The sequence below is a fragment of the Saccopteryx leptura genome, chromosome 2 (assembly GCF_036850995.1).
Source record: "Saccopteryx leptura isolate mSacLep1 chromosome 2, mSacLep1_pri_phased_curated, whole genome shotgun sequence".
In the NCBI taxonomy this organism is placed as follows: Eukaryota; Metazoa; Chordata; class Mammalia; order Chiroptera; family Emballonuridae; genus Saccopteryx; species Saccopteryx leptura.
In genome coordinates, this window is record NC_089504.1 from 117,319,761 (window position 1) to 117,343,595 (window position 23,835).

The following is a 23,835-nucleotide window of genomic DNA, read 5'->3' on the forward strand; positions in this document are numbered from 1 at the left end:
TTCTAAATTTTAGTTGGAATGCCCAACAATAGATACTTACCATTTGTAATGTTTTCTTTCCTTATTCTGGTCAAAAGTAAAAATAGAAAATCAGACATGAAAAAAAAAAAACCTCCACAAAGGCTAACATACTTCAAGATAAAATTTTAAGTAATGGGCAAAGCAGAGTTGAAGGAGGAGACTCCAGAGACCAGCTGTTAGATGAAATTGCTTGGGTCGGAAAGGTTGCTGTTTCCTTCACGTTTCCTTGGCCAGATGTTTCTATTTCAGCAATAAATTATAAAATGATTTTGTATTTTCAGCACAAAGGAGCATTTAACTGGTTAGGATGCAGCACGCTGAGGACTTAGCAGCAATGATAGTACTTTTGTTTCCTGTCTCATTTCATCTTCACAAGAGCAGATGATACAGAGAGGAAGAGGGCCATCATGCCTATTTCACAGACGGAGAAGCCAAGGTCCAGAAAGGTCAGTGATTTGCCCCGTTATCACTGACCGTTATCTCTGCTAGTTAAAGCAGAGATGGGAAAAGCGCATCTTGTTACCAGTGTCCTGTCTGACACTACCATGGAAATTTTACCTAGTAGGTGTCTAATAAACGTAATAAAGGAACAATTCTATTCAGTTCTTTCCTGCTTAATATGTATAAATATATGATTATATCTTTATGTGTTTATTTACTTGTTTATTAAAGTCATTAAATTATGAGTTCTGTTATGGCAGTCTCCTCTTGCTATATAACAAATAGCCCTAAAGTTTAGGGGCTTAAAATTCATTATTTCCTGTGATTCTGTGCCTTGGGAATTTGGGCAAGGCTCAACTGGTTACTTCTTTTGTTCCACATGGTATTAGCAGTACTCACGCAACTGCATTTTACTGGTGCTTGGGTTGGACCATGTAATAGTTTACTTTATGCATCAATTTGGATGAACTACAGTGCCCAGATATTTAGTCAAACATTATTCTGAAGTTTCTGTGAAGGTGTTTTGGGATGAGATTAGCACTTGAGTAAAGCAGATTGCCCTCTATAATGTGGGTGGGCCTCATCCAATCAGTTGAAAGTCTAAATAGAACAAAGCTCTGACCACCCCAAGCAAGAAGGAATTCTCTGCCTCATGACATTCAAACTTGCACTGCAATGCCTGTACTTCCCCGATCTCCAGCCTTTTGGCCTATCCAGCAGATTTTGAACTTGCCAGCCTCCATAGTCACTTAAATCAATCTCTCAGCCTTATATTCTCTCTCTCTCTCTCTCTCTCTCTCTCTCTCTGGAGAGCCCCAATTAATACAGATTAATCCAAGATTGAAGTCCAAGAAAACTTGACCCAGGTGTCTGGTGCCTTGGGGGCCACTCTCTCTTCACATGGCTAGCTTGAACTTCCTCACAGCATGGCAGTCTCAGAGTAATCAGATTAATTACATGAAAAGTGGACACTGCTAGTTCTCTTAAATGTTGGGCTTTGACATCTCAGAATATTTCTTCTACTGTATTCTGTTGATCAAAGCAAGTCAAACTGCCTGCCCAGATTCAAGGTGAGGGGAAATGAACTGCCCCTATTGATGAGAGGATTGATAGAGGCTCACTGAAAAACAAATGTGAGGGATTAAACATATTATTGCAGTTGAGCTCATTGGCTAAATCTGAAGTCATCTACTTCATCTCGGGGCCTTAGAGGCATTGGCCTGCTGAAGGCAGAGATGCGTGAACCGAGGCCACCTGCAGTATTATTCCCCAATCCACATCTGACACCATGGTAGACAGCTGGGATCCAGCCCACCACCAGATGAAGCTTTGGAAGGAGCAGCAGGACATGCAGAAACCCGAAGTTCTCACCACCGGGGCTGGTCATGCAAAGGGAGACAAGCTTAATACTCTGACAGCAGGGCCCCGGGGGCCCCTTGTGGTTCAGGATGTGGTTTTCACTGACAAAGTGGGTCACTCTGACCAGGAGCAAATTCCTGAGAGCTGTGCATGCTAACGGGGCAGGGACTTTGGGCTACTTTGAGGTCACACATGACATTGCCAGATACTCCAGGGCAAATGTGTTTGAGCATATTGGAAAGAGGAGCCAATCGCCTTGCAGTTTGATTCCCCACTGTTGCTGGAGAATCGGGCTCAGCTGACACAGGTCATGACCCCTGTAAGTTTTCAGTGAAATTTTACACAGAGGATGGTAATGGGGGTCTTGCTGGGAATAACACCCCCATTTTCTTCATCAGGGATGCCATATTGTTACCGTCCTTCACTCACGGCCACAAGAGGGAGCCTCAGGGGCACCTGAAGGATCCTGACATCCTGTGGGACTTCTGGAACCTATGTCCTGAGTCTCTGCATCAGGCTGCCTGCTTACTCAGGGATCAGGGACTCCAGCTGGACACAAGCACGTGAGTGGACATGGATCGCATACTTCCAAGCTGGTCAGTGTGAATGACAAGGCAGTTTATTGAAAATTCCATTATAAGACTGACCAGGGCATCAAAAACCTTTCAGTTGAAGATGCAGCAAAACTTGCCCAGGAAGATCCTGACTACGGCCATGGGGAGCTTTTTAAAGCCATCGCTACAGGCAACTATCCCTCCTGGACTTTTTACATCTAGGTTATGACATTTAGTGAGGCAGAAAATTTTCCGTTTAATCCATTTGATGTTACCAAGGTTAGGCCTCACAATGACTAGCCTCTTATCCCAGTTGGGAAACTGGTCTTAAATCAGAATCCAGTTAATCATTTTGCTGAGTAAGTGAACAGTTGGCCTTTGTCCTGAGCAACATGCCACCTGGCATCAAGCCAGGCCCTGAGAGTATGCCTCATAGCTGTCTTTTGTCCTGTCCTGACACTCACCATCACCGCCTGGGGCCCAGCTATCTTCAGATACCTGTAAACTCCCTCTTCCATGCTCGAGTGGCCAACTACCAGCGTGACAGCCCCATATGCATTCTCGACAACCAGGGTGGTGCCCCTAATTACTACCCCAACCACTTCAGAGATCCAGAACAACAACAGGATTATGCCCGGAACACAGCACCTGCGCTCTGGAGATGTGCAACGCTTACTGCACTGCCAACGACGGCAACAGCTCTAAGGGGCAGACGTTCACTACAAAAGTACTGGATGAAGAGCAGAGACGCCTGTGAGGACATTGCCAGCCACCTGAGACGCACAGCTTTTCATCCAGAAGAAAGCGGTCAGGAACTTTAGTGATGTCCATCCTGACTGTGGGACCCGTGTTCGGGCTCTTTTGAACGAATACAATGCAGAGTAACCCGAGAACGTGACTCGTACCTCTGTGTCGTGTGGGTCTCACTCGGCTACAAGGGAGAACTCTGACCTGTGAGGGTCAGGGCCCTGTTGCCGCGTTGCTCTCTGCCTGTGAAGCAAAGCATGGGATTCACACATGGAATCCAGTTACTGCTGGATAGATTTGCCTATGTTAGATGTGTGAACGCAAGTCTTTAAAATGATGATCCAGGTTTCTATATCTAATAATGTAATAATGGCTTTAATGCTATTTCCCTAAGGGAAATGAAGGTTAGGGCTTAACAATCATTTAAAAGAAACATGTATATCATTAAAAAAAAACAAACACAGATACCATATGATCTTACTTATATGTGTAATCTAAACTGAAGAACAAAATAGAAACAGAGGCAGGGTCACAGGGAACAGATGGACAGCTGTCAGAGGGGGAAGGGGAGGAGGTAGGGGGACGGGATCAAAGAAAGTAAAGCCAGAACAGCCCTCACCCACTCCTGCTCCCCCTGGCCGGCGTCCTGGACCTGCTTTTCAGGGAGACACTATTTGGAGGGGGTGTTGGCTGTTGGCCGGGACTTCATCGGGACCACTTCACAAAGCTTGTGTCATAGACAGCTCTGTTAACTGCCTACGAAGCAGGACGTGTTGCTGGACGTTGGCCTGGCTCCGTGGTTCAGCAGGTTGCCTGCAGTCCTGAGCCGCAAAGCTTCGGATCTTAGTTGGTACTGTATTCTGTTGTTCGGGACTCCAGGGGCACTCTGGCTTTCTGAATTAGGCACTGAAGCAAAGATGAATGAGTTTGGCTTTGAATTGTGGCTTTGGCTTGGATTCTGTAAGCCTGGGTTTAGTGGGCTTCTATATCCCATTATGTCAGACGAAGGCTCTATCAGTCATTTATTGCTGGCTCCAACTGTTATTTCTCTCATCTGGATTATAAAGAGCTATGAGGTTTCAAATACCCATTATTTGATTTACAATAAGTGGCTCACTATCACCAAGCTTACCATATTTGCTAGGGTTAGACATTTTAGCATACAGAGAGTTACCTACTCTTTGGAATGTAGGACACTCGGTATCAGGGCTGCCGTATATGGTTGTTCAGGTTGGGCACTGCACAAGGGTGCCCAGCCAAGTGGGTTGGCGTGGGCTGAAATGAGGCCCATGCGTGGCTTACCGACCCATGCATCCTGGCGGACCAACTCTGCAGGCAGCCTGGCTCAGACTGAAAAAGTACCTTTTCCTAAGTAGCCCAAGGCTGTGATACAGGTGTGCAGCAGCCCTTCTTGGGAGGATATGTGGAAGGGTTTGCTCCGTACAGAAGGTACAGAATTGTGTTGGAAATTAGAAGCTGATGTTCAGCAATGTTTACTCTCAAGAGGAGACATTTGAAATGGAACAGCTCAATTCAGAGGGAGTAAGATTTCTTTCTACCCATTGGCCTCACTGCCAGTGCATCCTTGGCATGCCTGGAGAGCACAGATTCATCCGAGTTGGTGCCGGAGAATGAGTCTCTGTTTTCACTCTCCACCATAAATACTATCTGATGGGCTTGGGGACTCAGGGTTGGTGACTATCTGGTTTTAAAAATTCAAGCCTGTGAAAATCTCTATGTTCTTCATTAGGAACTTTTTTCTTGTGAAGCATCATGATGTCATTTGCAGAACAAGGAAGCGCAAATGCCTAGTGCTGTTCTTCCTGAAAGATGGCTGTTCAGTCGAGTGGGTGGTGGTGTGAGCTCCGCCTCTGCCGCTTGTTGCCTCCTTTTTCCAGAGTTTCAAATTTATTTATTTATTTATTTATTTATTTATTTATTTATTTATTTATTCCATAGATATTTATTGCAGGAGGCAGTCGAGTCTGGCATCAAGTAAGCTGAGTTCAAATATGGGCAGGTTATTTAAACTTTCTATGCCTCAGTTTCCTCATTTGTAAAATGGTTGTAGTGATAGTCTCTACCTCATGGGGTTGTTGTAATGATGAACTGAATTAATGTATGTAACCTATGCCTGACACAGCACAAGCCCTCGTAGACATTGGTTCTTATTTATGGAGCACCTACAGTGTACCAGGCACTGAACAATCACTGCAGGGGAGCTAGGCAGCCATGCAACGTACCCCAGGCCTTCTGCAAGCCCACCATCAAGCAGGGGCCACGAGGCAGGTAACCCCACCACTCTGCCATGGGGCAGGATACCAAAGGTTCTCAAGCATCTGCATTATTAGCCACCAGGGGACTACAAATCAAAACAAAAATGAGGTATCACTTTGTGCGGACTAGGATGGGATGAATAAACAGAGGCGGGTGATAACAATTGTTGGTGAGGATGTGGAGCGATTGGAACCCTTGTACTCTGCAGGTGGGAGTGGAAGCTGGTGCAGTCCCTGTGGAAAACAGTCTGACAGTTCCTCAAAAGGTGAGACACAGAATTACTCTGTAGCCCGTGGTTACATTCTTAGACATACAGCCAAGAGAATTGAAGACACACGTCACACAAAAAGTTGTATCCAAGTGTTGATAGTATTATGCAAAATAGTGAATGTAAGTGGTAGGACAACCCAAATATCCATTAACTGATGAATGGGAAAACAAAGGATGGTATATCCAGACCATGAAATATTATTCAGGCATAAAAAGAAGTTAAGTACTAATTCATGCTGTAACATGGATAGACCTTGAAAACATAATGCTAAGTAAAAGAAGCCAGTCATGAAGGACCACATATCATGTGCTTCCATTTATATGAAATGTCCAGAGTGGGTAAATCTTTAGAAACAGAAAGAGATTAGTGATTGCCTGTGTCTGAGGAGCAATAACTAAAGGATATGGAGTTTCACTGTGGTGATGGTTGCACAGACCTGTGAATTATGATAAAAGCCATCGAATTATACACTTTAAATGGGTGAATTAGCCCTGGCCAAGTAGTGCAGTTGGTTAGAGCATCATCCTAGTACGCCAAGGTGGCAGGTTTGATCTCTGGTCAGGGCACATTCAAGAATCAACCAGTGAATGTGTTAATAAGTGAAACAACAAATCGACGGTTTTCTTTCTCTTTCTTTCTTTAAAAATCAATAAATAAAAATTTCAAAATTAAAATGGCTGAATTTTATGGCATGTAGCATATATCAATATAATTTTTTTTAAGAAGTACCTGGAGCCTGACCAGATGGTGATACAGTGGATAGAGCATCAAAATGGGACATGGTAGACCCAGGTTCAAAACCCTGAGGTCGCCACCTTGAGCGCAGGGTTGCTGGCTTGAGTGTGGGCTCATAGATATGACCCCATGGTCACTGGCTTGAGCCCAGGGGTTGCTGGCTGGAAGCCCAAGGTCACTGGCTTGAGTGGGGGTTCACTCGCTCTGCTGAAGTCCACCCCCCCTTCATCGAGGCACATATAAGAGGGCAGGAGATGAACAACTAAGGAGCTGCAACTAAGAATTAATTGATCTCATCTCTCTCTCCCTTCCTGTTTGTCTGTCCCTATCTGTCCCTCTCTCTGTCTCTGTCACAGGAAAAAAAACAGTACCTGGAGTATTTGTTTTAAAAGCACATTTTTGGCATCCTCCTCTCAAGATTTTGATTCGGGTCTGGGGTGAAGTTATATAATAAGCCTGTATATATATTTTTTAATCTTCTGTCATCTGGGCAGTTGCAAAGGATGAGACGACCAGCCTAAGTCAGGACCAGCGTCCTGGATGAGGCTGTCCTGGCCCTGGATCCTACAAGTGAAGGATAAAGGGAGGTGGACTTCTCAGGAGCAGAGAACAGCACAAATCAGATCTGTGGCTCCATCTCTGATACAACTTAAGCTGGTGTCTCCTCAGCTTCGAACCACATTGAGGAAAGAAAGGAACTGAGTGAAAGAACATTTGTCTTCTAACTAAATGACCCCTTTCTTTCCTTAACGCTCTGAGCTGCTGCTACCAAGGTATTTTTAGACAATTCATGCAAACTAATAAGCCAGGGCAGGAATAAGTCAGGAAGAGGATGAAAGGGGACAAGTGACAGCAGTTCACAGCAGTCCCTTCTCTTACAGCTGAGCTCTCCAATAGCTTCTGTGTTTGAAACTGTCACTGTGTGAGTTAGAAATGGGCTAAAAGGTAACTATTCCCAATCCACTGAGGGTCTTAATGTAATGCCCAGAGTGGTCCTTTGGAGCTGGCCCTCGCTGTTTGCCCTGCAATAGCATCCCTTGAAAAACAGCGTGAACTGTCAGACACCCAGACAGTTCCCCTAGTGATGTGGGAAAGGTGACATGATGCTGCACATCTAAGTTCTAGGTGGAATCAACAAAATACGTGGAAGTCACAGGACCGGAGATCAGGTATGTTAGAAAGAGAAGAAATATAATATCCAACTCTAACTGTGAAGGTTAAACTGAAATCCTCATCAGATTAATATTAGTTACAGAGTCTGAAATAAATTTTGAGATACAAAGGCTGGTATTTTTTTCTCAGTCTTTGATAGCCTGCGGTTCTTTTTTAACCAAAGTCACCAGCTTGTCCTGGATTGTCTGAGACCTTCCAGACTTTCAAACCAAAAGTCTTATGTCCCAGAAGTCTTCCTGGTCCTGGCAAATGGAAACAGCTGGTCACTCTATTGGTAACAAAGATATGCCACCCTTCAGGCTTCAGAGAAGAGATGACTCAGTAGAACACAGAGAACGGAACAGGCAGTTCTTGGCTTTGGGGTGTTACTACATAGGCCTGGATATAAGGCAGGAGGGTTGTAAGATTGTAGGATCATGTAAGAGTGGGGCTTCACCTCCAGGCCAGAGCTAGATTCTGAGATGAGGAGGACGGGAAGGCCAAGCGTGGAGGAGATCCTAGGCCTGTGTTGTCCAACAGAGCTTTCCAGGATGATGGAAGTGTTATAGTAAACACACATGCTACTGAGCACTAGTGATATGGATGGTATAACAAATTTAGTATGTTTTATCCAGTTTGAATTTGAATGGCCACACATGGCTAGTGGCTAGTGTATCAGACAGCTAAGTCTTAGATACTGTTGTGCCCTTTCCCTTAAATAGAGTCGTGGGAGGAAGGGAGTTGGTTGATGTTAAATGATGGCATCTCTGGAAAAGATTGGGGAACCAAGAGCAGAAAGGGACCTGAGCCTCATTTCTAGGGGGTGGGAAGACTACAGAAATCCCTAAGCCAGTAAGGCATTAAAGCAGAAGAAATATCTGTGCAATGAGTCAAGATAGGCAGGTTCAAGGCAATCTTTCAGAGGTTTCTGGGGTTTCACCAGGACAATAGAGAGTTCCCTGTGCACTGTGGAATAACCCAGACATGACACATGGGATTGTCAGATCTACAGATGCTTGGAGATTGGGAACAAGGGAGGGCATTGCTATGGGCAAGGGTTGCTTCTCCCATTCTTTTCTTTATGGAATGTGGATTTTAGTTTTGGCTATCCCATTTCTACTCCACCAATGTATAGGGAATGGTATGGCCAGATAACTGCCTTGTAGTCTACAGGCCGCCAGGTGATAGGGAACCACATCTGGCCAAATGAAGAGGACTGCACAACACCATTGAGATCCCAGGCTTGGAGCTGTGCAGTCATTGTATGGTCTTTGGATTATCTCACTTAGGATAAGGTCTATGCTTTCTATGTGAGGAACATAATACGAAATGGATGGACAGATGGTGAACAGATGAGTAGACTGTGGGAGACAATGCTATGTGGTCAAGAAACCGGTTGCCTTTTCCTCCTGGTCACCCAGCAACACTACATTTCCCAGCTCTGTTGGTAATTTGGTGGAGCCATATGGTGCGTTCTGGCCAATGGCATGTGTGTGAGCAATTAAAGATGGTGCCATAAAGAGACCTGATAGGTGGCCTTGAGCCACCAATTGAGGTAACTGAAGAGACAAGTTGGTAAGTAGGATGAGGGAGAGTCCCCTGTCCCCATAGACTTAAGCCAGCTCTTGGTGAGAATCACTCCCATGGAGTTTCCTAGACAGGCTGCTGCTGTGGTTGTGCAGATTATGTCTGTACAAAGGGGCCTGGCAGTCAGGGCAGTAAAGGTCCAATTCCAGGCATGCTCCACACACTATGGGTCATGTCACTAGGCTTCAGTCGCCCGGAGCAAGGTTGTTTATGCCTTTGCACAAAGCACCTTCTCCTTGTTAAACCTGCAGGGCTCTACTGGCTAGAGGGAGACCTGAGTTTTCCTCTTCTCTGAGGGGACACCTTTATCTAATTTGCACAAAGGGCTCATATGAGCTCAGTCTCTGCATTTTTGAACCAGCTGGGGGCTGCCATGTGAGACTTCTGACCCCAGCCCCGCAGTGGTCTTGCTTTAACAGGTGGTAGAAACAAGAGACTTTGGCTCCTGGAATAGCTTGTGTTTGAAACAAGAAGTAAAGTCTGATTTGAGTGATGTTATTTTCCTCTTTCCCCAGCTTCTTCCTGTCATTTATAGTGGGCTAATGGGAAATCTGACAGCTCTTGGCTGCCAAGAACTGCTGAAAACTTGTGTTCATCTTTGGGATGATCATTTTTCTTCTGGCCTCTTTGATTTGGTATTTCTAGTAAACCTACTCATTAAAGTGATATTAAGCAAACTCATAAATATGTATATAGTCTTCTCAATTATCTGTTGATGGATATGGACTCGGATGCATTTACATAATGAGCTTTTAAAACATGCAGATGCATTTTACAATTAGACCCAGGTGGGGGCTGGGAGAGCGGAAACTTGGTTGGAAAAACAAGCTTCCTCTTGGTAATCCCGAAGCCACCTGTTTAAAAAAAGCCTGAAGTTTGAAGGGGCAAATTTGTACTTTTGAAAAGCTCTGTTCTTATGCACAGATTTTAGATAATATTAGGAATGTTTTCAAGTTAGAAGTAAGGCCAAGTGAAATGGAATTAAATCCTATTCTTATGCTGACAGCAAAGCTAATGGATCAGAACCAAGGCAGTGACTCAATCAAGGCTTGGGAGCCATAACTGGCGTGGTTAGTATTACCATGTCCATCAGTATCTGGTGTCCAGTTCCCTTCTGCTCTGGACACGTGGGAGGGGCACACTCCCCAAATTTGAAGTTAAATATGGCCACGAAACATGCTCTGGCCAATGAAAGGAAAGTGGCAGTGATTTTAGTCACTTTGGGGGAAAATATTTAAGATCCACTTGGCAATTTTCTGTGATCTTTTTATTTTGGTGAGAGTCTGGAGACATCTTAAATGTTAGTGCTTCTGTTAGCCTGTGTCCTGGGGCAGGCATGCCATGGGGCAGTATCAGCACACACTGGCCATGGAGTACGAGCTAGAAATTAACCTTTGCTGTTCCAGGCACTGAGGTTTGGGGACTATTTGTTATAGCAACAACACCAAACCCATCCTGACTGACCAAACTGGGATCACAGACTTGAAATACTATTCCAGAACAACCTTTCATTGGAAACTTGAATCTAACAGCCCAATTCTGAAGAAGCCGTTGTGTGGTTCACAAACAGATTAAGGAAGCCAAACCAAACCTCCTTTTCCTCCTCCCCACAAAGACCTATTCAGTGAATTCCCTAATCTTACACTGAAAAGACAATATGGTTTCTCCAAATTTATGGGCAAATGTTCCTGTCAGCTTGAGTGGAGGCTCCTGGTAGAGGCCACAATGCAATGTTCAGAGTAAGTAAATGTAGTAAGTGCATTTGATCCAACAGAAGGACTATTGTGAGGGTGGGTGGTGATTTGATAGATTCATTTTGTTAAAAAAAAGTTGAGCTCTCTCATACAAAGAAATTATAATGTAAATCCTTACTTGATAACAATATTCGGACAGAGGGGAAATTTAGAAAGTAATGATAGCAAAGGAGTCCGAAATTCGAAATTGGTTTCCACTCCTGGACGTGACTGGGAAGGCAGCCACAGTGTCAGGCCCTGTAAGAATGAGCAGGTCCCAGGGAAAAGGGTGGTATCTCTCTCCTTGTAGCCAGGAAGGGATAAAGGTGACAGAACTTTCCTAGATGCATGATATATGTAACTTATTTATTTTCTACAAAACCCTGTGAGGTACCCTCAGTTTACATATGAGGAAACTGAGGCACACAGCGGTCAAGTAACTTGGCTAAGGTTCTGGATTTTTAAGCTCAGGTACCCTGGGTCCAAAGTCCATGATGATAGTCATTGTATTGGGATTAGACATGTGAGGGAAGAATAAAGATAGGGAATATATGAAATGGTGTCGGTTTAACCCAGCTGCTACAATTGTTAACATTATGAAGGTTGAGACATGAGGAAATGTTTCTGTTCTTATTGTACTTTGATCTCAAATTTTGTGCTTTCCAGTCCCACATCAATGCCTGGATACATATCGAGTTGTTGTGTGTCAATAATTGGGCACACATCAGACCTCCAGATAACCCTCTGATTACCCCCCAAGAGACTCACATATCAGGACCACCTGACATCAGGCCGCTAGTCATGACCAGACCTCTGGTACCCATGTTCCAGACCAACTGGCATCATCATGCAGACTGTCTGACATCTGATTGATAACTGTCCTGGACCAACACTAAGGCTAAGAATACAGAACTGATAATTGTCAAGAATATACCTTTTATTATAAGAACTTTTTTTTTTTGACAGAGACACAAAGAGAGAGTCAGAGAGAGAGAGACAGATAGGGACAGACAGACAGGAAGGGAGAGAGACGAGAAACATCAATTCTTCATTACAGCACCTTAGTTGTTCATTGATTGCTTTCTCATATGTGCCTTGACTGGGGGGCTACAGCAGAGCAAGTGACCCCTTGCTCAAGCCAGTGACCTTTGGGCTCAAGCCAGAGACCATGGGGTCATGTCTATGATCCCACGCTCAAGCCAGTGACCTTGAGGTTTCTAACCTGGGTCCTCCGCTTCCCAGTCTGATGCTGTATCCACTGCGCCACTGCCTGGTCAGACTTACAAGAACTCTTAACTTTTCTTTCTTCTTTGGAACAGTTTTGGGGTTTTGCCTACCTGTGTTCCCAATTTGCAAACTCGAAGACTCTTAAATAAATCTTTGTCATGTATTTCTAGCCAACTCTTTTTCCCCCATCGAGTGCTTTCATAGGTATAAAATGTGAGCAATATAAAGAATTCAGGAGCCAAAAGATGGATGAGGAGATGGGTGAGTTATTAGAAAATTACTGCCAAAAGATAATTTTCAACATAAGCTACAATTGTGATTTGTATCCAAATAAAAAATAAACACATGTCAAGGATTTTACCTAACTCATTAATTAATGAGGAAATCAGGAAAGTGTTATAACCTTTCTTTCAAGGGAGAACTTAAAGTAGCACATATACATGGACTGATAAGGAATCTGGGAAAAAATTATAAATAGATACAAACTAGCAGAGCAGGGCAAACCCAGAGAGTAATATCAATTGCATTTCACTGGACACAGCTTGCATTTCTGTGACAAGAATTGTCTGCATTACTATCAGTTCTCTGAGCACGCATGCATGGCGTCTGGTGATTCCTGGGCGCTCCACAAAGGATATCCAGTAACCGTTTTCCCATTTCAAAATCTCTCACAATGCTTCTCCTCATTTTTTTTTTTTTTTGGTCTTTGTAGATATATAGCTGAGTAAGTCTTGAATTTTTTTTTTGCCTCTGTGGACAGAAATCTGGGGGAAAAAGAAGTGGGATCCTTCGTTATCCCTCCTGTCATCTTTCAGAGAAGGTCATTTACAATGTATGGTTCTTTTTGATAAACATTAAAAAAAACACCTCGTGTTCTCCTTCAGTATCATTTAAGGTTCCAAATCAAAAGTTCACCAACAACAAATGGAATAATGCCCCTACATAATTCTGATATATCCCCTTTAAGTCATACTGTCCTCCCCTACATCCAAAAGCATGCTGTGGGAAGATGAAGTTGGGAGGAAATATTGAGGACACGGCATCTATTTTTGTACACCTTCAAGGGCTGCTTGTAGAAAAGAGAACAGATTTCTTTTGGACTTCTGAAGAGTGACAATGAGCAAGAGATGGAAATAACAGAGATGCAGATTGAGCTCAAAAAGGAAATGCTGTTTTGCTGTTAGGCTTCCTTAGTTCATGGGAACAGACACACACACACACACACACACATGCACACACATGCACACCCTTGCCTATGCACGTGTGCATGCAAAACCAACAACAAACCTAAGTGTTGATTTTGTTCTTCACCATTTCCTTTGTGGAGAGGTTTATAATTATGGTTTGTAATTATACAAGCATCTGAATACCTGTTAGGACCAGACCAAAACTCAAACATCAGCTGTCTCCCCAAAACTGTGCTTGTTGATTATATGGTATTATAAAGAATTGATGTTTCCATCATTCTCTTCTTCTACAAAAAGGGTCCGGGTCTGTGTTGGATGATGTAATGAGAAGCATCAGGAATAAGCTTCTAAAGTTATCTGGCTTGGGTTTTGGGGTTTTGTTTTGTTTTGGTCTATTTTCTAAGTGCGTAAGCCTTTCTGTCCCTCACTTCTGGACATGTAATCAAACCTAAACACTGAGAGACACGAGTTCCTAAAGGCTGTAATCTTCCAAATCCAGAAAACTTATTCTTCCTCTCCTAAGTCTAGATTCTTACAAAAGTCCAGTGGGGGGCCAGGAGTTGAGGTCACTTACAGGGAAGGTCTGGCTTGTCATTCCAGTGTGGGCAATGGAGGGGTTTGCAGTGAGGGGTGAAAAAGAAAAACAGAAGGAAGTCTGAGTATCCTCTTCTCCCTCTGTCCCTTGCATCAAGTACAAGAGACAAGTAGAGGGTGAACATAAGTTATTTTCATGGACGTGCTCAGAGGTGGGATACAAGTAATTTAACAACCGGTTCTCTGCCCTAATGACCATTTTAAGTATATAAAACAATATACTGAAAGGTAGTTTATTATTTCATGCATTTAACACTTAAATAAGAACAATAAAAGAGGTACACAAAACTAGATTATAAGAAAGAGTTTTAAAATATTAATGAAAAATATTAAATAATACCTGACAAAAAACAATAAAACTTTTATTTAAGATACTTCCATATTGCTTTTTTTTTCTTTTTTTTTTTCTTTGTATTTTTCTGAAGCTGGAAATGGGGAGAGACAGTCAGACAGACTCCCGCATGCGCCCGACCGGGATCCACCTGGCACGCCCACCAGGGGGCGACGCTCTTTCCACCAGGGGGCGATGCTCTGCCCCTCCGGGGCATCGCTCTGTCGCGACCAGAGCCACTCTAGCGCCTGGGGCAGAGGCCAAGGAGCCATCCCCAGCGCCCCGGCCATCCTTGCTCCAATGGAGCCTTGGCTGCGGGAGGGGAAGAGAGAGACAGAGAGGAAGGAGAGGGGGAGGGGTGGAGAAGCAGATGGGTGCTTCTCCTGTGTGCCCTGGCCGGGAATCAAACCCGGGACTTCTGCACGCCAGGCCGACGCTCTACCACTGAGCCAACCGGCCAGGGCCCATATTGCTTCTTAATTGGCATCTTCACTTGCAGTTTTTTTTCATCTGTGGATGGAATGAACATTACTATGGGCACTTAGGATACGCTACTATGCTGATGAACATTAAAAAGGAGTAAGGAATGTAAATTTATGATTTCCATATTGGGCGACTGTCCGGGTGCCCACTTTAGAGAGAACCCTAATTACAAGGGCATTTTAACAACCGTTCGCCAAACTCAACAAAAAATATAGGTATTGTTTCTGCTGAACCAGCGCGAACTGGCTAAATCCCAGCCCTGGATGTGCTTCTTTCTGGGAATCTGTAGGTTCCTGGTGTTGAATTCATGGAGAAAGGCCTCGAGGCCAGAGGAGGAGCAGTTAGGTGAGGGATGTGGGAGGACAGCTCCATGGGAAATAAGAGCTGGGAGGACTGTGACAGGGGCCGGAGCAGGGAGGGGGTCTGGGGCTGAGCCTCAGGGCGGCGCTGTGGAGTCTTCTCTAGTCATCCTGCAATGCTCAAGAAAAATGTTCTTCCAAAGCACCATCTTTTAGGATGACACTTGGTTTGTCAAATGCTTTGTCTCCAAGCAGGGGGAGAAGTGAAAAGAATTTAAGAAGGAATATTGTTGAAAGGGTGAAACCGGTTTTTCAAATCTGTCTCTTGCCTAGGAACAGATGTTAAATCTCCATTAATTGAAGGCCTTCCCCCCACCCCTAGGTTATGTCTAAATGTGCGGGCTTCCGAAGTGCTGAAATATTAATAGAGAGTCGAGGAAGGGAAAGCGGTAGTCTTTCATCTCCATCTGTCTATTGCTGGCATCCTCCAAGATGCTCTCCTTCCCATCTGGCCTCCTAGTAAGAGTCTACTCAGATGGCCCCCTGTCTGTCCTCCGGGGCGCCTCACTCAGCTGGCTCTCTACTGCTCAAAAGTGAGGCTCAGTGCCAGGGAGCTCTGTTAGGCTTGTCCTAGGCTTGTCCCCTCTCCCCAGCTCTGGAAGCCAGGTGCATGCTCTCTGTTTTCTGATCCCCCAAGCCCACCTTGGGTTTCTGCTGTTTCTCTCTTCAGGCCTGGGATGGGGAGAGCAAGCGGGGAAGCAGAGCTCTTCCTCAGGGACACAGATCTCTTAAGTCTCATGCTTTCCCTGCACCCTTCCTGTGTCCTAGCTCACACAACCTTTATCTAGTCTGGGGGCGGGGGGAGACTGTGACTGATCGTGTATCTTTCAAAAACTGCACGGTGTAAAATGTATGCCTTATATCCTTAAAGGCTTTGGTCCATCCACATTCTTGGGATGTAAAGGCTGAGCTTCTGATGACTCTGTTTTCCTGCTTCAGTCTCACAATTCTTCCTTAAAGCAGTGTTATACAGAACAATTTATCTGGGGCATGAGTGGGAGGAAGGGTCTGGAGGTAACAGGAAGTCTGTAGCAAAATATCATCAATTACAATGTCCTGCAAAGATGTTATAGAGTGTAGGCTTATTTTAGAAGCAGTGGGGAAAACAGTGACATGTTTGAAGATGAAGCGGAGGGGGAAAAGTCTAAAGGCAGGAGTCACCATTCAGGAGCCATAAAACAAGCCTAAGCAAGAGATGACTTTGGCCTAATTTAAACAGTGGGATGAGAGAGAAACAAGGAGTTTTGAGGTGTATAGGATCTACTGTCTACAAGACTTAGTCACTTGTTCTACATGGAAGGTAATGGAGTGCATGGGATTAGGATTCTAGATTCATGGTTTAGGAGATTAGATAGATAGGATGTCACCAAACAAAAAAGGAATGTAAAAGGTAGAAGAGGTTTGGGTGGTACAATCTGTAAAAAAGAGGCTGATTGATACAGTGGAAAGAGCATAAGCTCTATTCCTGTGTGACAAATCGCCACAAACTGAGTGGCCTAAAACAACACAATGTTTATTATCTCAAAGTTTCTGTGCATTAGTAATTTGCACAAGGCTCAGCTGAATTCTCTACTTTAGTGTATCTCATAAGGTTACAGTTAAGGTGTTGACAGGGCTGAGGTCTCATCTGAAGGCCCAACTGGGAAAGAATCAGCTTCCAATATCATTCACATGGCTGTTGGCAAGATTCACTTCCTTTAGGGGGTTGGACAGAGGTTTCCCTCAGTTGCTTGCCATGTAGGCTTATCTAACGTAGCAACTTGCTTCATCAAAGATAGCAACGGAAAGAGTCAATGGAGAGAGGCTGCTAATAGGGTGGAAGTTACTGTCCCTTGTAACCTAATCCTGGAAACACCATTCTATCACCTTTGTCTAATGTTACTGCAAGCAAGTCACTAGGTCCAGTCCACTCTCAAGGGGAGGGTTTACCCAAGGATGTGAATGCCAGGCTGTGGGGGTTATTGAGGGTTATCATAGGGCCTGCCTGCCATATTTGACAGACCTAGAACGGAATGTTCCTTCTGCCACCCACTTGGCAGTAATTTTCAATAAGTTCCTCAACTATTCTAAACTCATTTCTTCATCTATAAAATAGAGATATTATATCTATCTCATTGGACGATTGGTAGGTTGTATGAGACAGTGTATGTAACAAACCTAGCCTACTGTCTTTCCCCTCTGCCATGTTGATTAATAACTTTCCAGATGACTCCTTCTCTGTCAGCCTGAGGCTCAGAGTGACTCTGGCAGTGAGTTGCACCTGCTGCCACCCCAACTGATGGCATGAGTGAGAAATGAAGCTTTGTGATCATAAGCCACTAGGATTTGGGGATGGATGTCACTGCAGTAAAATGCAGCCTATTCTGGCCAATAATCCTCCAAACTGGGTTCACATTCTATCAGTTTCTCACCAATTCCTTTACCCTGAGTGGTGCTCTGCATTTCAAAACCCCCACCAGCTGTTTTCCACACTGGCACCATTTCTCAATGCTGACATTTGGTGCCACAGAAACAAATTCATATCTTTTTCTGCATTATTGTTTGCCTAAAAGCCCAATCTGGGTTGTGGTTGGAGAGGATGTCTCAGACAAGGGCTGTCACTTCCCAGCCTTTGAGGGATCCTGCTCCAGCAGGCTGAGTGATTTGTTAGAGACGAAAGGGATGGGGAGGGGATGCAATGTCACCAGCAAGCAGAAAACACGCTCACATGCTTTCTCCTTGTGTGTCTGGCAAGATTTTTAATTGTTTCTAAAGAAATCAGCCGACGATGTTAAACATATGGAACTGTTAAAACGTGGGATAACAGAATAATACAGTTGGATCATGTTTCTTCAGTTGTCTGTTAAATGCCATGTAATTTGTAAAACAAAAATGGTGTTTAAAGCAACAATCACAGCAAGGTTCTTCATTTGAAATTCCTCTCAAAATTTTTCCCAAACAATTCCAAATGAATGATACCCTTTAAAATATTTCATCTCAATGGCATTCCTTAAAGGGCTGTTGCAATTATTTTTTTATAAACCTGATCCTCTGTCTAATCCTATTAATTATGGGTCCTTCTTCCTCTCCCAGACTCCATAGTACAGGGGTCCCCAAACTACAGCCCATGGGCCGCATGCGGCCCCCTGAGGCCATTTATCCGGCCCCCACCGCACTTCCAGAAGGGGCACCTCTTTCATTGGTGGTCAGTGAGAGGAACACATTGACCATCTCATTAGCCAAAAGCAGGCCCATAGTTCCCACTGAAATACTGGTCAGTTTGTTGATTTAAATTTACTTGTTCTTTATTTTAAATATTGTATTTGTTCCCGTTTTGTTTTTTTACTTTAAAATAAGTTATGTGCAGTGTGCATAGGGATTTGCTCATAGTTTTTTTTATAGTCTGGCCCTCCAATGGTCTAAGGGACAGTGAACTGGCCCCTGTGTAAAAAGTTTGGAGACCCCTGCCATAGTATGTAGACTAATTGTGAACTGCTCTTCCTCCCCTACCCACCCAACCGTCCTCCCTTCTGCAGTAGAGCTTGGTTCTATTGTTAGCTTCTTTTTGATCTTCTATACACCTTTCCTGTTTGGGTTCTATGTAAATGAAGTAAATTTATGTCATACCAGGACTCAAGGTGTGTGTGACAGCCTTAGAGCTTTTAAATAGTTAAGTATTTCAGATACAGAACAAATAGAGAGTCACTTAATAAACACATGTGTACTCCATAACTGGCTTAATATTTATTGTCTTAGATCTGATGAAATATGATGGTGAGACTGCAATAAATATTTGTTGAGTAAATAAATGTATTTACTACCTGGTTGCATCTTTAGGATGGTACCTGTCCACTTTTGTCTTTTACAACCAATAATTTGTTTGGCCCGTAAGATAGCATTCATACAAATCTTTCAAAAAGCTCACTGCACGTTCAGACCACCTAACAGAGGGCGAGTGCGTCCCCAGGACCTGCTGCTCTTCTCTCATTCTTGGCTGTACTTTTACATACACACGTCTCCCCGTGCTTCTATATACATGTGGTAAAATATCCACAACACGAAATTTGCCATTTTAACCACTTCAAGTGTACAGTTCAGTGGCAATAAGTGCATTCACATTATTGTACAACTATCAGCAGCATCTGTCTCCAGATCTTGGTCTAGTCTACATATTTTTAAAAATTGTTATTTATTGATTTTGGAGAGAGAGAAAAACATCAATCTTTTGTTCCAGTTATTTATGCATTTACTGTTTGATTATTGTATGTGCCCTGGCTAGGGATCAAACCTGCAACCTTGGGTGTGCTGGGATGATGCTCCAACCTACTGAGTGCCAGGGGTCTGGTCTACATTTTACAATTAGTTTGACCACAGTCAACAGCAGTGGCCTTCACCACACAGAAGCCAAAACACTACCAAGAGCCTCAGTTGAAGCTTAGAATTGAGTGCATATTTGGATTTCTTGGAGGCTGTTACAAATTTATGACCATGGGAGAAAAGAATGCTGCAACAATTATTAAAATTCTTGAGAATTATAATCTCAAATCATAAGAATGAATAGCTGGTGTTTAGCGTAAGAGATTTTGGAAGTGAAACCCACAATTTTCAGTGAGTTTCTTAACCGTGCAAATGATAAAGAGATACACAGGGGGAATGACTAGGTGGAAGAGAAATGCAAAGAACTACAGAAGACGTCCAGGCGACAGGTAATACGCAGCACTACCAATTCTGTGTACTCAGTGTAACACAAGGTCTATTCGTCCAGAAATAAAATTTAGGATGTATGCCAAGTATAAGAGCTGCAAAAAACTTAAGACAATTAGAATTGAACTAAAGCATTTTCTGCTCTTGGCCCTGCTCCAACAGGCTGGCTGTCGGTGCGCGGTGCTCAGTGCAGCGTCACATGTGACCGTGCTGACCATCCCCACAGAGGGTGATGCCATCTGTCACTTCTTAAGGGCAACTGCCTAGTTCTGGGAGTTTAGGTAATGGTCACGAAGTAGATTTCCTTTCTCATAAATGTGCTTTGTGCAGTTGTTACACTCGGATTGCAAAATTAATACCATTCAAATTAGTCAAAGTTGGAAAACTATGACCCGTGTAGAATGAGTGAATAATCACAATCCTGAAAATCATGATTCATTTTACAATCACTCATATTTATTTTTCTCAGATGAACAAGAGGCCCCAGCTGTTACCACCATATTAGAATAGCAATTGGTGTGGTCTCTAGAAATTTTAGCTTGGGAGTGGCAGATTATAGATATGGTGGTGGTATAAGGTGTCATTCAAACTGGGGTACTTTTGAGAGTAAAAGAGGGCACTGCTAATAATTATGGGGACATAACAGTCCTAAGCCAGACTGGCCTGGGCAAACCATTCCAGCATATAGGAAAAGCATTTGTTGATACATTCAATTAGAACTCATATCTATGTAATAACAGTGCAGTAAATACTATGGGAACTGTTCACTAAGCACCAAGCTAAGAAAGCCACATATTTCCTATCAGTATTACTCCTGAGCCCTTCCACGCAGGAGAAACTCACCAAGGACTGCTGAATACTGCAGCCAAGGAGGTTAGATCTGAGGATACAGGTCTGCAGGGGTTAGAACTAAGAGCGCTCAAAATAACTGACTATATTAAGCAGAACCCCACCATCCAGCTGCACAGCAGAGTGATTCGGGTCCACATCTCAGCAGTATTATCATATAAATTGCTACATGTCATGGACTTTTAGTGACCTTTCTCTGTAGCCAAACCCAAGAACTGTAAACCTCCTGACGCTGAGGCTCAACCAGGTCTGCCATACATAGTTCAGAAATTTTGAATGTCCAAAAGCAGTGATTCATACCTGAATGAAATCAAACAGCCTGAGTTCAAATCTAGACTCTGCCATTTACTAGCTGGGCATTGGTGGGTAAGCTACCAAATCCTCTGGGCTCAGAGCTCTGTGTACCTCATGAGCCCCCAAGCTCCTCAGCCTTTCCCATCTCCCCCTTATTTTTGTGAATAGAGTTTATTTACAGAAAAGTCTTAAATCGACAACAAAATTGAGCAAATAGTACAGAGCATTGCCAGCTGGCACACAGTTTTGTTATTATTAAATCTTACATAAGTATTTATTACAATTCATGAACAAACACTGATACGTTATTTATTGACTAAAGTCCATAATTCCTCAGATTTCCTTATTTGTCACCTAATGTACTTCTGTTCCAGGGTCCCACATCACATTCTCATTTCTCAGACTTTCTCTGCGGGTGACCTTGACAGTTTTGGGGAGTGCTGGTCAGGCATATCATGGGATGCCCCACTGTTGGGATTTGTCTGACCTTCTTGTGATTAGTCTAAGGTTATGGGTTTGGGGAAAGAAGATCACATGACTGAAGTGCCATTTTCCTCACATCATATCAAAGGTACATATTAATGTGATTTATGGCTATTGATGTTTGCCTTGATTACCTGGTTGGAAGTAGAGTTTATCAACTTTCTCAACTACAAAGTCACTCTATTGTCCCCTCCTCCCACACTGTGCTTTTGGAAGGAAGTCACTATATACAGCCCAACCCTTCAGGAGTGAGGCTTCCCAACCCTTTTTTTAAGGGCACAAGAGACATTACCTCCTGCTGTATTCATATACGTTTGTTAAAAGTTGGATGTCTTGCAGTTATTGTGAAGAAGGGCCAGCAAAGAAGAAAGTTATTATCTCCATGAAAAGCTGAGCTCACAGCCCGAGGAAAAATGCCCAAGTGGAGATGCACTGGTGTTCTCCCACTGCGGTTAAAATGGTCCAATGGGTCTAGCAGCAGGATGAGAGGAGAAAGAGAAGTGGGTGGTGTCTGTGTGTGAAAATATCTGACAGATGCCTTTTAATGACTAGGGAACAAATCTTCTGTATGATTTGAATCTATCCTAAACTAAGGCCAGCGGTAACTTGGTGAGTTCCAATGCACTGGTTTGCATTCACTATTTAAGGGGATTAAAAATAAAAGAAAAAGAAAAAGAAAAGCTGTCAGTTTGATCGGAAAAGATTGGAAAAGAAGCAAGAACATTTTTAGACATTTTTAAAGAACTCATTTAGCTGCTTCCTAAATAATTAGTCTGTTTTCTGAGAGCAAATTCCTGTATAATTATTTATACTAAGGGGAAATTACTCTTAAAGAAAGCCCCGAACTGTCTATAGGAAAAAAACGTGATTTCTCCCACTAGTACTCGGAAAACCTTACCCTGCTTAACGTGGATGAACAATTTTATTAACAGAGTGATTTCTCATCATTTGGTCACTACGGGTTAATCTTATTTGAGAGCTACTCCTTTATAAAGAGTGTTAATGAGGGAAGAGAAAAGCGACCAGACGGACAGGCGCCGAACCCAAAATCCTAGACGTCTCAAACTAGCCATTCTTATCATACTGGCATGGGTCAAAAGTAGGTTTACAGTTGTTTGTATGGAAAACACATGCAGGTTATGACTATAATAATACAAGAATAAACACTTTCATGTGCTCACAACTCTAAACTTACTTTGCCTGCCCTACATTACTACTTTCCTTTCCACTGCGAGCACTGTACTCAGAGTCCCGGGTTGTTATCATAGTAAGTTTTGAGATAAAAATCTCCTATAGAATAAATGCCAAGTTATATTTAACAAGCAACCAAGTCAGCCTCTGGAAGCAAGTCTGCATGCACATATTTAGCTTCCAGGAATTCTGTTGGGATTTAATGTTTCTATAGCAACACTTTGTTGTGGCATAAACTAAATTTGAAGAATGCTGCAGGGTCTGCTTCTATAATGTGCTTCTTTTATCTCTGTACTATACATAACAGAGTCTGAAGATATTACATATTCTATATTACAATATATATGTCTGTTCTCATTGTATTTTCTAACTTTTTTTTTAATCTGAAAACTCATGCAACAATAGAAACAAATTTTTCAAATGCTTTTTTTTGGGGGGGGAGGGGAAACCTATGTAAAGAAATGGCTGTCTCCTGCTCCAAGCTGAAAATTTCCATGGAAGGCATCTCTATCATAGAAAAATTGACTGTATAAGTTTGAAAGAAAAATGAGGACATCATTAAAACTATTAGCGAGGCTGGAAACAATGCAGTCATTTTTAACCTAATGGTGCTAGAGTAGCATGAATGTCATTGATGACCTGTTCTTTGATGATGAATGTACGTCTTTTTAGTCCATTTTAATGGCTAAGATCGGTTTGCCTCAAAAGGAAGATTTGAGATAGGAAAAAAAAAATTCCCATCTCCATGTTCCTGAGACCTTTTTTTTTAAACCTTGATGGTTAAGCTGTCTGAAGCTTCATTTTTATAAAAAATGAGTTTTTTAGCATGTAGAACTGAAAATTACTGTCAGGAAAGAATGATTTCCAGTGGAGTGAGAATTAGCAAATGTGTTATAAACGTAACTGTTTATTTACTTCTTCCACTTCTTATAACCAAAGTCAAAATCTTTCCATCATAATGTCACTATCATTGCACAATAATAAAAAGTTAAAATCCTTGTGACACAGAAGCAAAAAAAAAAAAAAGGGGGGGGGACTATTTCCCAGTAGATTCTCATTAATTAAAAGCAAGGATGAAAGAAACATGAGATACAAAATTTCATATGCAGATTTTCCTTTCTTTAAAATTGAACCTGCTCTCAAGGTATGTAAAATTTTTTTCTTTGATATGTTAGAGGAGATTTCACTTTCATTACTAATTAAGTTAGAAGATATTCATTAGGCAAAGTGCAGTGTCCAAAGGTCAGGATGACTGTGTCTAAAACCTTTTTATTCAC

The 23,835-nt window shown here is 42.9% G+C and overlaps 1 pseudogene; it reads left to right on the forward strand.

The window, feature by feature from the left end:
* The first annotated feature begins 1,750 nt into the window (after positions 1 to 1,750).
* On the forward strand, positions 1,751 to 3,332 carry LOC136393096 (catalase pseudogene; annotated as a pseudogene).
* Positions 3,333 to 23,835: the final 20,503 nt, after the last annotated feature.